This window comes from Arvicola amphibius, chromosome 11 (genome assembly GCF_903992535.2).
Source record: "Arvicola amphibius chromosome 11, mArvAmp1.2, whole genome shotgun sequence".
NCBI classification, from domain to species: Eukaryota; Metazoa; Chordata; class Mammalia; order Rodentia; family Cricetidae; genus Arvicola; species Arvicola amphibius.
Window position 1 is genome coordinate 28,280,626 of NC_052057.2, and position 15,042 is coordinate 28,295,667.

Below are 15,042 nucleotides of genomic sequence, written 5' to 3' on the forward strand. Positions count from 1 at the left end.
AAATAATGTTCAGAGACCACAGTTATGACTGCAAAGTATCACATTTCTAATGAATTAGTTATTGATTTTATTCAGTGTTAATAAATAGAAGCTTTAGTGAGTATGTGTGATTCTTTTGTTGCTGCATTGTTTCAAATAGGGTCCCATATAGCAAAAGCTGGTCTCAAACTGGTTTTGTAGCAAGGTTAATCCATAACTCCTGATGTTTCTGTTTTGAATTCTCAAAGTGCTTATATTATAGGCATTAGCCACCACGGCTAAAGCAGTGTGTGTGATTTTAAAAGATAAAGCACTAGTTCTTGTTTGCTTCTTGTTTATTTTTTTAGTTCTGGCTTGCATCTTTGCTTTACAATTATGCAGAATATTTTGAGGATTACAAGATCCAGTGTACAACCAGTATATGTTCAAGATATCCCAGCATTCATCTCTCTCACTTTATTTCATATGCTTTATTTTCTACAGATTAACTTCAAAAAAGTTTTGTGGCTTTTATATATCAGTATTTTTAAAAACAATAACACTTGATACAAATAGTGGTACCCAATATTTTTCTGATAATCTAAAACATATTACATGCAACTTTTCTTTAACAGGTTATCACTGCTTAGGATGGCTGCTTATTTGGCTTTGTATAATCATATGTAGGATTTTTAGAAAATCATAATTGTCCACTACTAAACATGACTTTTTTCTATTATAGATTTATTTTCATGAGCTTGAATTCTGATGGTATAAATATTTTTGTCCATAGAATTCTCTGGATTGTATCCACTTAATGTTATGATTTGAAGGTATTTAGTTGTGCCAGAAAATGAAACGATAAGGAAGCAAGTTAAAGATTGGTCATTTGATTGATCTGGCCAAATAATTAAAAAAACATCCTGGCGAAAGAAAGTAAGACAAACAGATAGTAATATTTTCTCATAGTTGATATGACTGAGAGCAAATCTCATCTCAGCGACAAAGATGTATACACAGACCATGGTCAACCTGACACATCTCTGAAGTCCTCTCTCCCAGCCTTAAGCCTCTGGTTCTCTGTGACCAGGCCTTTGCTTTCACTGTGTTCATCATTTTTATTGACGTCATTGTCTTTCTCTTTGAAACCATCTTTTACCCTTTTGTTTGCCAATTATCATCCATAATATACAATTTAAATAAAGCAAATGAATCTTTTAAAATTTTAGTACTTTAACTGTACAGTGATGTATCAATTTCATATTACTCACGAAGCTTGGCACACACTGAAAGCACTAAATAGTCTTCTAGGCACGCCTGCACAGTGATGGGAAGAAAATCTCTGTAGTTCTTTAAACTCAACTTGCTGCCCTTCCTTCAGCGGTCCATCTACCTTGCCTATGTGGCCCAACCCATTTACTCCTGAGATCTACTGACAGAACCTAAAACCATATTGGGTAGAGCCACAGCTTCTCAATTTTCCCTAGTCTTAGTGGTTTTCACTTCACCTCATCTAACTGACTTAGACTGTAACATTTGTACTGGAGCTCGTCTTTCAGTGTTCCTATTTGCAATTGTCTCTGACCTGATACTTCATATTTTCATAGAGAATGAAGAGGACATCTCAGGAGTCATGGATGTGATTTTTATGCTTAGGATGGCTGTATGGAAACGCAGTCAAGCTTATAGGAATTTATAAGCTTTTCTACACCTCTATACACTGGAACAAGAAAACACTATATTTCTCGGTAATCACCAAGGTAGGGAGTGTTTCCAAATTAGTTTTGTTTTTAGTGGATAAGTTAAAAAGTTTTGTTTAATGTTGATAATTTGCTGTCTTTTCTCTGCATATTATCATCTATTTATGCTATTTATTGATGTGGTTCTGTTATATACTTTTATGATATGTTCATGTACACATATTGGGTAGAACCATTGTATGTGTGTGTGTGTGTATGTGTGTGTGTGTATGTGTGTGTGTGTGTGTGTGTGTGTGTGTGAGAGAGAGAGAGAGAGAGAGAGAGAGAGAGAGAGAGAGAGAAAGAGATTAATTTTGATTATTATTGCTATAGTATTTAGAATCATGTAGGGGACCCACCTCTGAGCCTGTTTCTGAAAATATTTCTAGAATACATTGGGAAGATCTACACTGATTATAGATAGCACTATCCTAATGGCTATAATCCTGAGCTAAATAAAAAGGAGAAAGGAAATCAGCAAAGCCCTAGAATTTATGATTGTCTTTTTCCAAACTATGGATGCTTCTTGTTTCTACTGCCACTGTTGATCTCATGGACTGTACCCTCAGACTCAATGAACCAAACAAATCCTCCCTCAAATTGATTTTTGTTGGATGTTTTCCATAGATGTAAGAAAACTAACTAGTACATTACTCTTTTTTTGAATCCTGAGAAGATAAAGGACTGTAGTGTAGGAAAAATGGTCAGGAATGCTCTGTCCCAAACTGACCCTGCTCCCTTTTCACTCCATGTTGACTTATGATGCCTTTCCCAACCTTCCACAAATCCTCATAGCCTTTCGCCTTCTGTATTTCTCACTCTGACCATAACTTATATGTGCCTCTTTCACCTCTATATTTTAGTCTGAAAATAAATATACATTTTCTATGTAATTAGTCATCATTTACTTATTCCAATATTATATGTATAATATTAGCATCATATTTCTTACTGGTCCAGGTTTTTTTAACTTTAGAAAGATGCCTAGTATTGATTCAACATGATAATGACCTGATGTAACTTTTCAAAATGTACAACATGAAATGCAGACCTAGGAAGTCAGATTTTCTAGTAGGCAGGATCCAGATATTAGTGTTATGGAAATTTCTGAGGTAATCTCAACATAAAACCAAGGTGTAGAACCTGTAGAGAACACTGCCTTCCTCTAAGGCTCATTCATGTGCAATTTTGAATCCCTAAGAGCAAGCTTTAGTGTGCCCAGCATAGCCCCGAGTAAAAAAAGTTTTCAGAATCAATGTTATCATCTCTGCAAATCAGTCACTCCTGACAAAACCCATTAGCCAACCTACCATTTATAATTACAAAATTGCTAAGATAAAATAATAGCTTGAAGAATGCACTATAGCTCCATATTGACTTGAAATTGTGATTAAGGCAAAAGAGAGGTTGGTGCTAACATGTAAATGACCAGCTCAAGCCACAGAATGAAAATCATTAAGGGTGATATTCAGCTCACCTCAGGAATGTGGCATTCATAACAGTTATCTTGCAAAACCATTTAGACTCCAACACACTATTTTATACTATCTTACTTTTTATCCACGCACCAACTTTTTAAATGGAAATTGCTCATATGCCATATAATACACGGCTGACTTATTTTATATTTTCTCAGCAGCTTTATGCTATGATTTAAGGTGACTTCCATAAGGGCAAACAGTCAAAAAATACCTTAATAACACAATGATATTAAACGATGCTCAAGGTAAAGTGTGACTGTGACATTTTAACACTGATTAGAAACATGAATATAATGCAGATATTTCATCTAACAATTAAAGTCGGTGAATCAATTCTCTTTTTGACATATGCAAAAATTTCCCTGAGTAAATGGTAATATTTTACCATTTGACTTCCATAAGGAAAAGTGCTTTTTTTTTTTTTTTTAACAGACAAGGAGTAAGAAAACATTTGCTTATATTTGGATGTATGTTAAGAGAGAATTCGGGTTACTTTTAATTATTATTGAGAAGGTAGCAAAATTTATATGTTGTCTTTGCTTGTTAAGAAGTGATAGCAGCTGTTTCATTATGCATTGCAACTGCTCCAGGTTTAACTCATGTCCCTGAGAACATATGCTCTTCAAAAACATTTTAGGAAAAAATTGGACGTTGTCATCCTTATGTCTCTGGAGAGAAAGCATGTTCTATTATTTTAATTATATTTCATCATGTGACTATATCATTTCATTTTCTCTGTAAAGTTGTAATGTATATGTCTTGAATGTATAACCAAATAACAAAGATATGTGTGCAAATTATGACTCACACTCCTGTAAATTAGATGTTAATGACATACATGTCTGTATTATGTTCTCACTAAAAAAATGTATCACACTACGAATTTTTGTAATATTTGAAATGCAATTTACATAGCTTCCATATGTCTTGATTTGATAGAATCTAATATTTTCTGTAATATATTAGCCAATTGGAATATTTATACAAGTTCATGCCCCAAACCTAGGCAAGTGTGAGTCATGGGTTTGGTTAATGGCTAGGACAGTGCAAAACCATGAAGGAAGAGACTATCTAAATGCAAATGCTAAGAAAGTTATCTAGGTAGATGAGAAGAAAATCTAGTGTAGGAAGTGGAAAACGTACACTATGTAGGCTGGCAGCATAGTCCAAATCACCATTCCAGCAATGCTTAGCAGCACAGAAATCACAGGTTCTCTCCTGTGGAGCAGGTACAAAGAATGTGGGGGCTAGGAAAGTATCCCAAACTGATCAGCATCATTCACCTTCTGCTGTGGATACAAAGACAATAGCCAAAAAGAGTTTGAAATAAGAGTCTAAAAAGAGTTGAAAAATAAAATATTTGAATCTGAACTGCTTGGGAAATTTACCTACTAGAATAGACCAGTAGGTAAGGATGATATGCTAGGGATGGAAGAGTTAAAGCTATGCAAAGGCTTCCCTCCTCCCCTGCTTTTCCTTCTGAGCTCCAGTGTTCATCTCTCCTCCCTGTCTCAGGCAAAGATTGGTTTCAGATGTACTGGAGCAGAGCTGAGAACTCCAGGGGAGGAAGAGCAGGGCTCAGCTGCATAGAGAGGGAAAGAAGAGAAATACCAAGGCTATGAACTGGCTAGCACGCATATGGGTACCAGGACTCAAGAAACAAATCACATGCATCTTATTCTCACAGATGCAACTTTTACAATAATTCAGAGCAACACCTCTGCAGAGCAGGGAAGCTAGCACAGAGGTTTGCAGCTTAGCTAAATCTTTGTGGATCATGGAAACAGGCAGAGATGGAATAACAAAAACAATTTCAGGTACTTTAGTCTGTCTTGTCAAGAACTTCTGTGTACAAATAAAGTGCTTGGATAAAGTGTTATCACTTAGACAGAGACAAAAATAGAATTTGCAAAACCCCTAGCTACCTATTTTAGAACTTTTATTTTTGTTTAAGTAGCTTTGGAGCAATGCATTTTCTGTAGATTCAGGATTTCATAACTTACCTTTCACATGTGAATTGTAACAGACTATAAACATTTAAGTATTTAAAATGAAGAATGGCCCCTCAACTACATGCTGACAAGTTTGTGTTGTATGAGGCACCTGATATTTATATTATTTTTCCTCCTGTTTTATTTGGGGAAATTTTTATTTTGAATGGCACTGTACAAAGCTGTATAAAATGAGATTTAAAAAACAAGCTCTATAACCTTTTAAAGTGTTTTTATTCCTGAGTCAATGAAATGACTCAGTGGATAAGGAAGCTTGCCAAGTCAGAGGACTTGAGTTCAATCCCTGGGACCCATAGGGTGGAAGAAGAGAACTGGTTCTTACAAGTTCTGTTGAACTTGTTTCATGACCTGTGGCACACACGTATGTCCATGCCTCCATAAATTAAAAAAAAAAAGTGTGAAAGAATTGAAAACAGTTTTGTTTCTAATGGCAGTGTACATATGTGTGCTCTATTATTATTAAATGTTTGTGTGTTCTGTGTATTTGTGAGCATAGATGAAATTGTGTATTTGTATCTTTGTGACCACAGTGAAGAGCAGGAAGAATAGTGGAAAACTCAATGAATATAAAAATTCCAGGCCGGGCGGTGGTGGCGCACGCCTTTAATCCCAGCACTCAGGAGGCAGAGGCAGACGGATCTCTGTGAGTTCGAGGCCAGCCTCATCTACAAGAGCTAGTTCCAGGACAGGCTCCAAAGCCACAGAGAAACCCTGTCTCGAAAACAAAACCAAAAAAAAAAAAAAAAAAAAAAAAAATTCCAGTATTGGCATCGCAAATGGTTTTTCCTAATTGCAGTCAGTGGTGTAAAATCTTCTATAGTGCAGAGAAGTTTGCAAACTTTGTCTTATGAACCTAAATTTTCAAATAAGTACATATGAAAATTTTAACTCACCATTGGTACAGTGCTGCTTCAAGTCCTCAACAGCCTAATCTCTCTTTTGTTGTTGTGAACAAAGAAGCCTTATTTCATCTGAGTGCTTTGTTCTATGTAGTGATTCCTCAAAATTAAGCTTTATCGTTAAAAGAAGATTCAGTTTTCAAATCACTTAGTTTATAACAACCAAGGAGTTTTCATTCGAATTTCTTTGAAGTCTACATGCTTCTATTTTAATTGGGGGTGAATGCTATGTATTTAATGTCTCACCTGTCCAGCATTAGCTTTTTACTAAATGAAGTTCATGAATGTGTAGTTTTAAAAAAAAATGTAGTTAAAGAGACCATGTAGTTAAAGAGACTGCATGGCTGAATTTTCAGGTAACATCTCTGATATGTATGCATTTTAATGTGGATTAAGCCAAAGTCGTATGAAGACAATCTTGTGTTCCTCTTTTCCTCCCTTGTATTGTGCCTAACTGAAAATGAGTTGGTGTTCTTTGTCCATCCAGATGTACTCTTGGTTAAACTTTCTGTATGATGCAAAAGCTGACCTGAGGCTAAGGATGCAGCAAGTGTTAGGGGAATATGTTAGAGATAAATACGTCTTCGAAGGACACGTGACCTTGAGTGATGACCTGGCAGGTTCGAAAACACAATTTCCAGTCCAGATCTGACAGCTCCTTCCACGATTTGGGTTAAGCCATCTTTACTCCTTCAATTTTTATTTCTCGAGCTTTCTAGACTGGGACCCCTTTCTTGGAGAACCACCCTCCCACTTGAAGGTCTGAGAACTCTTACTTCCAGATGAATGAAAAGGGGCATTGTCAAGGAGGCAGCAGGATGGAATCCTTGGTTGTGGCTGCCCAGCCAGGCTGCAGGAGCTAATTGTGGGAATGTTAATGAGACCAAGGAGATGGCAGATGCTCACGTGCCTTTACAATCCAAATCCCCGCCAACAAATGTCTCCAATAGAAACTTCAGGGTCATCTTGGCTCCCTGGAGATGAGGAAACACCCACCGGTAGCCATATGCCACCTGTTAGATCTTTTGTTTTTACAAACCTATGACAATAACAGCATTGTTTGTTGTTTTCTGCAATGACTTTATGGCACTAGGATTTTTTTTTTTTTTTTTGACTATACTGGAGGAATGGAACATCAAATTCTTTATTAGGAAGTATTTGCATCCACAGAAGTTACAGGGAGAGATTTTTGTTCATTAGAGTGTACACTTCCTATAACTGAATACGAATCAATACATACACTGATAAACTCTCTGCTCTTGAAACAGTTGACTGAAGTTATTTATGTTACACAGACGTATGGGACCATAAGGTTTTGATTATGATCTTGAGGAACATTTTTGTCCCTAACAGGAAAATTACAATAGGGAATTTAGGATTTGCCTCCAAAAATGGTGATGCACGCCAGTGATTTTGCCCACCATTTAGAAAGTTAAAATAGGATGATATGTGAATCCCCAGCCAGTGATATGGTCTGAAATATAAATAAATAAGTTTGGGATTTAGAGTTATTATAAGTTGTTACCTATAATAAAAAAAATAATAGCATTTGATTCTCTGGAGCATCTTAGCCAAAGTGCTCTGCACAGACCTGTCTTGGTCTCATTCGAGGTGTTGCTCAGAAATGAGTAATTATTGGGAAACCAAGGATCACCCAGTTTGTATCAGTGCATTCACGTCATCAGCAGACACCAAAGGTGACACATTCTACAGCCCTTTATAAAGCCTGTGCCTTTCCAGGCCTGCTCTTTTTCTCCTTCAACCTCTCTCTTTTGATCTTTGCATCAATCACCTCACGCCCCAATAAATCTCTCAAGTCAGGCCTGTAGCATGGTGTGGCCTTGTGGCATTTCTTGTCCCCATCTGCCAAGGTACTCTTCTAGAAGCCCTAAGAGCCATGCTTCCTTAGATATGTAAGACTAGAAAGGCTTGAGTGTTATGTTCAAGGAAATAAGACGATTATAATGGAGGAGAGCAGATCCGAATCGATAGTGGCCGGTAAGAGATGTGTGCCAGAGCTTTCCATTGGGTGTTCCAGAACGCTCCAGGAAATTAGCAGAGGATGCAAAACACTGGGAAACCAAGTACATATTGGTTACTTTTCGTTACTAAGAGCACATACAGTTGCTTTGCAGAGATGTCGTAGAGAGCACCAGACCTGATTCTAGTATTGAGAAACAGGGCTTATATAAATGGTTGCTGCTAGGTGGTCATTTGTCCTACTAGTAAAGTCCCAGAAGGGAGGGTCCCTCTCTGCCAAGGTAAGCAAAAGCTATTGTTATGGGAGTCCCTGAGAAATGACCCCTCAGACAGAGTTTAGAGTCAGTTGAAAGTCTTTATCCCATCCAACTGGGACTACACTCGGGTATCAGGAAAACCCGTGTCCAAGAATCTAGAGCATGAAGTTTCTGAAGCCAAAAACACGTTCTCTCATCTCTCTTGGCAGCAGCAGTGGGTGGGATGGTACAGTGGTGGCCATGGCTGCTTACAAGCCAGCAGTTTGTAAGAGAAGCTAGAATAAGCAGCTAGCTGGGGGGTGTGGTCAGCAAGCCGTTAGTAGATAAGATAACTGGGACATCTTGACCTGGGATTCCAAGAAAAGATTTGGGTAATTTTCCATGGTGCTTCTCACCAAGAAGTTCAAATTCTAGTCAAGCCTAAAATGGGTTCAACAAGAATACAAGATGGAGGAACCTCTGCACTGTCTTGATCTCATATTATGGACTCACATCTCTTCAGCTATTGTGACCCTCACTGATATAAAAATAATTACTTAGGTTGCAAATTCCGAGTTCATTGTGGAATTCCTTTTGTCATCATGAATTAAGAATACAGATTTGTGGATGGAATACATTTTATAAGCTTATACCACTGTTATCCATTCAGATGTCGGCTGTGTAGGCTTTGTGGCACAGGATTATTCTGTTTATAAAGATCTTAGAGACTACAGTAAACAAAAACTGTGTTCTTTTTAACAGTGTAGCATGTGCTTCTGACTTACTGAGTAGTCAGATATGGAGGCCTGCGGGAACAATATGTAAATGCAGGCAGGCTGTTTACGCTGGGATCTGTTCCTGCATAGTAATCATATCCAATCCTAGCAGAACTTTCCGAATTTCAAACACAGTGGCACAGCAAAACAGATAGAACCACATCAAGCAGTGTACGATGGCTGTGAAGTGCTCAAATATAGTCACGGTTCCTGAAAATCAGCGATTTCTATAAATTTAAAGATACATAAAAATATCTTTTTAATTATATTAGTGTGCTCTGGTGAACTGCTCTGGGGGGGGAATCATTTTGAGATTTGTTCTCCCATTTTTTTAATATATATTTTTCTAAAAGAATACATTGAAGCAGAAATAATAACCATTTGAAGAAAAATTATTATTGAGGGTTATAGGGATTGTGAATATTATTTCATGATTTCATTAACCACACATTAAGAACTCATATATTCCATGTTCTTTATGTTTCTTCCGATCCAAAGAAGGTCTCTTTGTAATTATTTTTTGGTCGCTGACTCCAAAGCTTCTGCCTGGATATCGGAAAGCACATTTGCTTGCCTTGAATTAAACCCAAGTTTCACTACAAATGTTACTGTCTTTTATTTAGCAGAATTTCTGTCAAAACATGATGTACCTTTAGAATGGAAAGTACTCCTCATCATCAGGAGTTCTATTTATGTCTTCCCCACCTGAGTTTGGGATTTAGTCTTATATTCGAAAATAAAGAGAAGACCAGCAATGGGAAGCTGAGACAACATCAAAGAGCTGGGATGTAGGAAGTGGTCCTCTTTGATCTCTTGCCCCTATCAGTGCCCTGGACTCTGCTACCCTCTGAATTTTGACAGTCCTCGGATTGTCTCTGGTTAAAGTTAGGAATACTTCTGATTCCTGTATAAACAAACACCCCTTACTCAGTCTCCCGGGGACTTTTCTCTTGTGTCCAAGAAGTTAAAGACAATTCAGGGGTGATTTCTTCTAGATGAATCTAGTCTCAGGGAGATTTTGCAAATTTATGAAGTCCTTCTACCTAAAGAAACTGAGATATTTAGAGCCGGTTGAAGCCACGAGTGTCGACTTTGCCTCTTCAATGTGCCCTCACCTGTGCCAAGGGAGAGATTCAATGAATCCTGTGTCAGCAGTCTTTGTGTTCAGCGGGACTGTCCCAATTACACTGTGTCAGTGAATTGCTGGTTGCTGGTTTTATTGTACAGGTTTCATTTTCTTTCCATAAGAAAATTGACCTTTAGGTTGGAAACATGGCTCAGTTGGGAAAATACTTACTGCTAAACTTAAGGACCTGAATACAAATCCCCAGGGCTCATGTACAAAGTCAAATCTTAGTCCTTGGTAGTTGGAGAAAACTGGCTCGCTCAGGCTATCTAGCTTTATTAACCTGTCAGTGATCTCTGGGTTAGCTAACAGACTTGGTCTTCAAAAAAATTTTGGAGATATTCTGAAGAAGCACGTGATGTCAACCTCTGGCCTCTAAATGCAAGAGCACAAGCATATTTGTGCACCTGTATGCACACACCTAGATACATGAATATGGACATGCATCACACACTCAAAAATAAAAAGAAGGGAAAAATTTACCTCATTTATTAATATTCTTTCTTCCACAGTTGCACAGTTTTGGGGGAAAGGAAATTTTAAATAAATAGTAGCCTGTTTCCCATTTTTTTCAAGAAAAAAGCCACTGCACAGAAATAGATTTTAGAGGCAGATGATTATATGAATGCAGTATTTATTAAATTGTAACTGTCTGAAAAATAAATATTATGAGTTCTAGTTCCCTTATACATAAATGGTTCTAAGATTAACATGGTCAACATGAATTGGTGATGATTCAACATTGTTCAGTGTGCACGGTTTTAACTTGGTGACTGTGTTTCAGCTCTTTGTTCTATGTGAAGAGAAGAGACATTTCTATATCCCAGGGCAAAAATGCTTTGCTCTGGATCAATCACAACAGCTCCATTCACTTTGCCGTAGGTAGCTGAAAGGATAAACACGGGACACAATTCTATCCAGTGAGTTTTGGGAGGTAATCAGTTGTAGACATCTAGAAAATACTCTACTTCCTGATGAAAGATCTAGTATCCAGATTGTTGCTCTATGTTTATTCTGAGCAAATTCATGTTTCTTATAAGTATATGGCTGTCCTGAGGTCATAAAGAAGCATATTCTAGGATAACCCAGCATATCGACATCACCAGCGGAAAGACAGGAGGCACACAGTTCATGAAGATATCACCAATGCCTACTTATTTAGGATTAGAAATGTCTTTAACATTTGCATCATGTGATATGAAACAAAAATTCTCTCTTAAATCTTTTGCCCACATTCTATTATTTATATCCTACTCATTTTAAAAATCATAAATGTTTCAGTGCAAACTTTACAGATAAAAATATGATAAATGTGTATGCATATATAGGCATGTATTATGTAATATACATATATATTATGTAATATATATATAAAACTCCACTTGAACATAATAGTTTTCAGCAATTGTCACCCTTATTTTTATTACATTCTGAGAGCTACATTTCATTATTAGATAGGATATTGCTATTTTAGGTGATTCTTTTTTCATAAATTGCTAAAGAGTTCATTTTCTTAATTCTTAAAATATACATTTTTTTAAAAAAAATGATTAACTTCATTTGAATAGTTATTCTCTAAGATGTTTTATGCCTTAAGTGGCAATCTGCTTGAGATTAAAGTATTCTGGGTATACAATATCACGTATAACTGGCTAATTTATCATATTTAAATTGACGTTTCCATATCTGAAAGAAAATGAATTCTGTGATAAGAGAGGTATAATGCTCATATAAATAGTAGCATGTTATGTTTCTTACCAGAAAAAGTCATTTTTTAAATTAAGCTTTAGATTCTCTTCTCAGCTCTATTCTCTTTGTAATATTACATATATAGAGATATATAAATATATCCACATGCACAAATGGCTTTTTTGTTTATCTGTTTGTTTGTTTGAAGGCAGTTTTCTCTGTTTATCTCCAATTGACCTCCAACTTACAGAGTTCCGCTTGTTTCTGCCTCCCTGGGTGTTCGAATTAAAGGCATGTGACACCACTGGCTACTCACAAATGCCATTTAATAGTGGGGGAATGCTCTGATATTAGGTGATGGTGTATGGATACAAATGGGTATATCTACACAATGTCAGTTCCTGGTAAAGTCACTAGGCTTTAATCTTAGGACACTACCAATATAAATTTCATCCTCTTTTGAACAGAGACACCTTGCTGAGTTCATAAGTATAATTCAAATACATTTGACATTTGCATATACACACCATTCCTGTCAGTTGTGAGCAGTTAAGATCTGAGCATTTGTATTTCCAGAATTCAGCTTCATAGCTAGGTATCTGTTGTATTTATAGTTTGTTAATCATTTGGTGTTTTGATTTTTTGAAATTATTATTATACTATATTCTTAATTATTCTTGTTGGAAGTGGTTTTTGAAAAGATATCAACTTTATCTCTTTCATGAAAAAGTAAGTTCCTATAATTTGATAATCCTGTTTTAACTATGCTGAAAGTCACTAGGTTAAAGTTCCTTAAAAGAAACCAAGTAGTGGTTGATTACTAGGACATGAGTAATTTTAAACAAATACTAAGAAAATAAGCAACTGAGTCCTGGCGTTACCAACAATATGATTATACTTAATAATAGTGATTTTAATTACATAACTCAGAATCTTCAATAATTCATAATAAGCTCAGCATTGTATTAAAAATATCTGTTCCGAATGTTTATTCCAATTTAATGCCAACTGGAAAAAATTGCCTTAATTTTCATTATGCAAGAGAACCTGTGAAGTTCTCCTTTATAACTTTTGAATTTTTATTTTGAGAATAGTCAGTAGTCTCTGAGGAGTAGAATGCCAGAAGCTGGAATGCTCAAATGCCTAGCCAAATAATACACTTTTTAAGCGTCATCCAGAAGGAGTATTCGTAGGGGGGACTTAGAAGATGATCACAGACAGAACATTTTCTGCCATGCTTCCACTTGTTCTCCTTGGCATGAACAAGGAGTAGCTAAGTATAAAGAAGTTTATAACTAACATTACTTACCAGTTTCAAATACACAGTCTGAAATCCTAAATATATATGTATGCATGCATGCATATGTGTGTGTATTGTACATATATACAAATATACACATAAGTAATGGAAATATTTTGTTTTCAGAAATTGCTGTCTAACAAAACCTAGATCTCTTTTTCTGAAAAATGTTTTCCTGTAAGTGAAAACTATATTCCCTAAATGGATAAACCAGATAATATCTGGAATAAGACATTGAATCCAAAGCTTAATTTCCTTCCTTGCTGTGAAACCAATCAGAGAAAAATTCCGTATATCAATTCTACTTAATGCTCTTTAATTGATAATGTCTGAGCTCAGGCCCTTCTTACAGTAATCTTGTCTTCATGCCAATTTTCTTCATACCCTGGAGGAGCCAAGTCTCACAGCCCATAGAATTAAGTACCATCTTTTTAGAATGCCCATCACTGGTGGCAATAGATGACTCTGTAACAATGTTTCTCTGACTTCATTGTACATGGGAACCACCTAAAGATCTTATTAATTTGCACAAAATGTTTAAGTAGGGTTAGGTTGCTGTCTGGGATTCTGCATTATCATAATGTTCTCACATTTAGCCCTGGCTACTGTTGTATAGACCATCACTGACTAGCCAGTTTTACTTTAAGAATGGAGATTCAGTTCACTCGAAGTCATTTAAGCAACAACTATAATAATTATGTAAGCTGAGATTCTGGCTTCAGGAATTCTTGCTTTTGAAGGAATGGATTTAGGAAGCCTGGTGTAGTAGAGCAGACCTTTAATCCCTGCACTGGGGAGGCAGAAACAGATAGCTTTCTGTGAGTTTGAAGCCAGCAAGAGCCAGAGCTACATAGAGAAACCATGTCACAAAAACCAGAAAAGAAAACAAAATGGGAACAGATTTAATGCTATTAATCCCAATGTCAATCTTGCTGAATCTAGTTTACCTGTGACCTGGTCTTAGTCTCAGTCTGACTGGGATTGCAGTGCAGGCTCATTGTCTAGTCTCTAGGTCGCCTTTTTGTCTTCATTTTGATATCCACTCTCATAACCTGCCTGTTGTAGCAAACCCGGAGCTGAGTAATGAATAGCAACTCACCTAGATGTCTCTCATTTGGACTCAGAAGATCATCTTTTGCCAAACTTTAAGTCACCTACTGGAACTTGGCATGGTCCCTTTGGCAGGACATCCAAATACTGATTGCCCATGCAGACACAATTAACCTAACACCTGTCACTCCGGTCAATAGATTCCAGCTCTTTCTGGCTCTTTGGCTTCCTCTGCCTCCTGAACAGCCATGTCTTCAGGCGTGCGGCTGTCCAGTGACCCTTAGCCCATTTTGTTTTGATCAGAGTTTATCAAAGTTTCTTCTACTCCACAAGTTGAAATTCTGGATAGAGTTTTATTTTTCATGTCTTAATTTAGGTTGGCAAATTTGTGCCAACAGGAGGTGGATACTGTTTAGTCAATTTTTACTATTATATTCCTGACTGAATTAGTTGAGGGACTCCAGAGAAAGTAACATAGAAAGATGGTTTATGGTTGGTTAAAGGAATAATAATATTTTTAAGTAAAAATATTTAACAACTTTATCTTTCCTTATCATTGACAAAAATTCATATAAAATTATACACACAAATATATATATACACATACACAAATATACATATAGATGTTTAAGCATATACATATGTACATAAGTATATACACATATCTGTATATGTGTGTATATGTCTATATCTTTATTTCCTTTAGGTCAGGTTAGAACAGGCACAACATACCAGACGTATATCTGATCTAATATAAAGATTACTGAGTACCCAGAAGATATCCCTTAATTTTAGA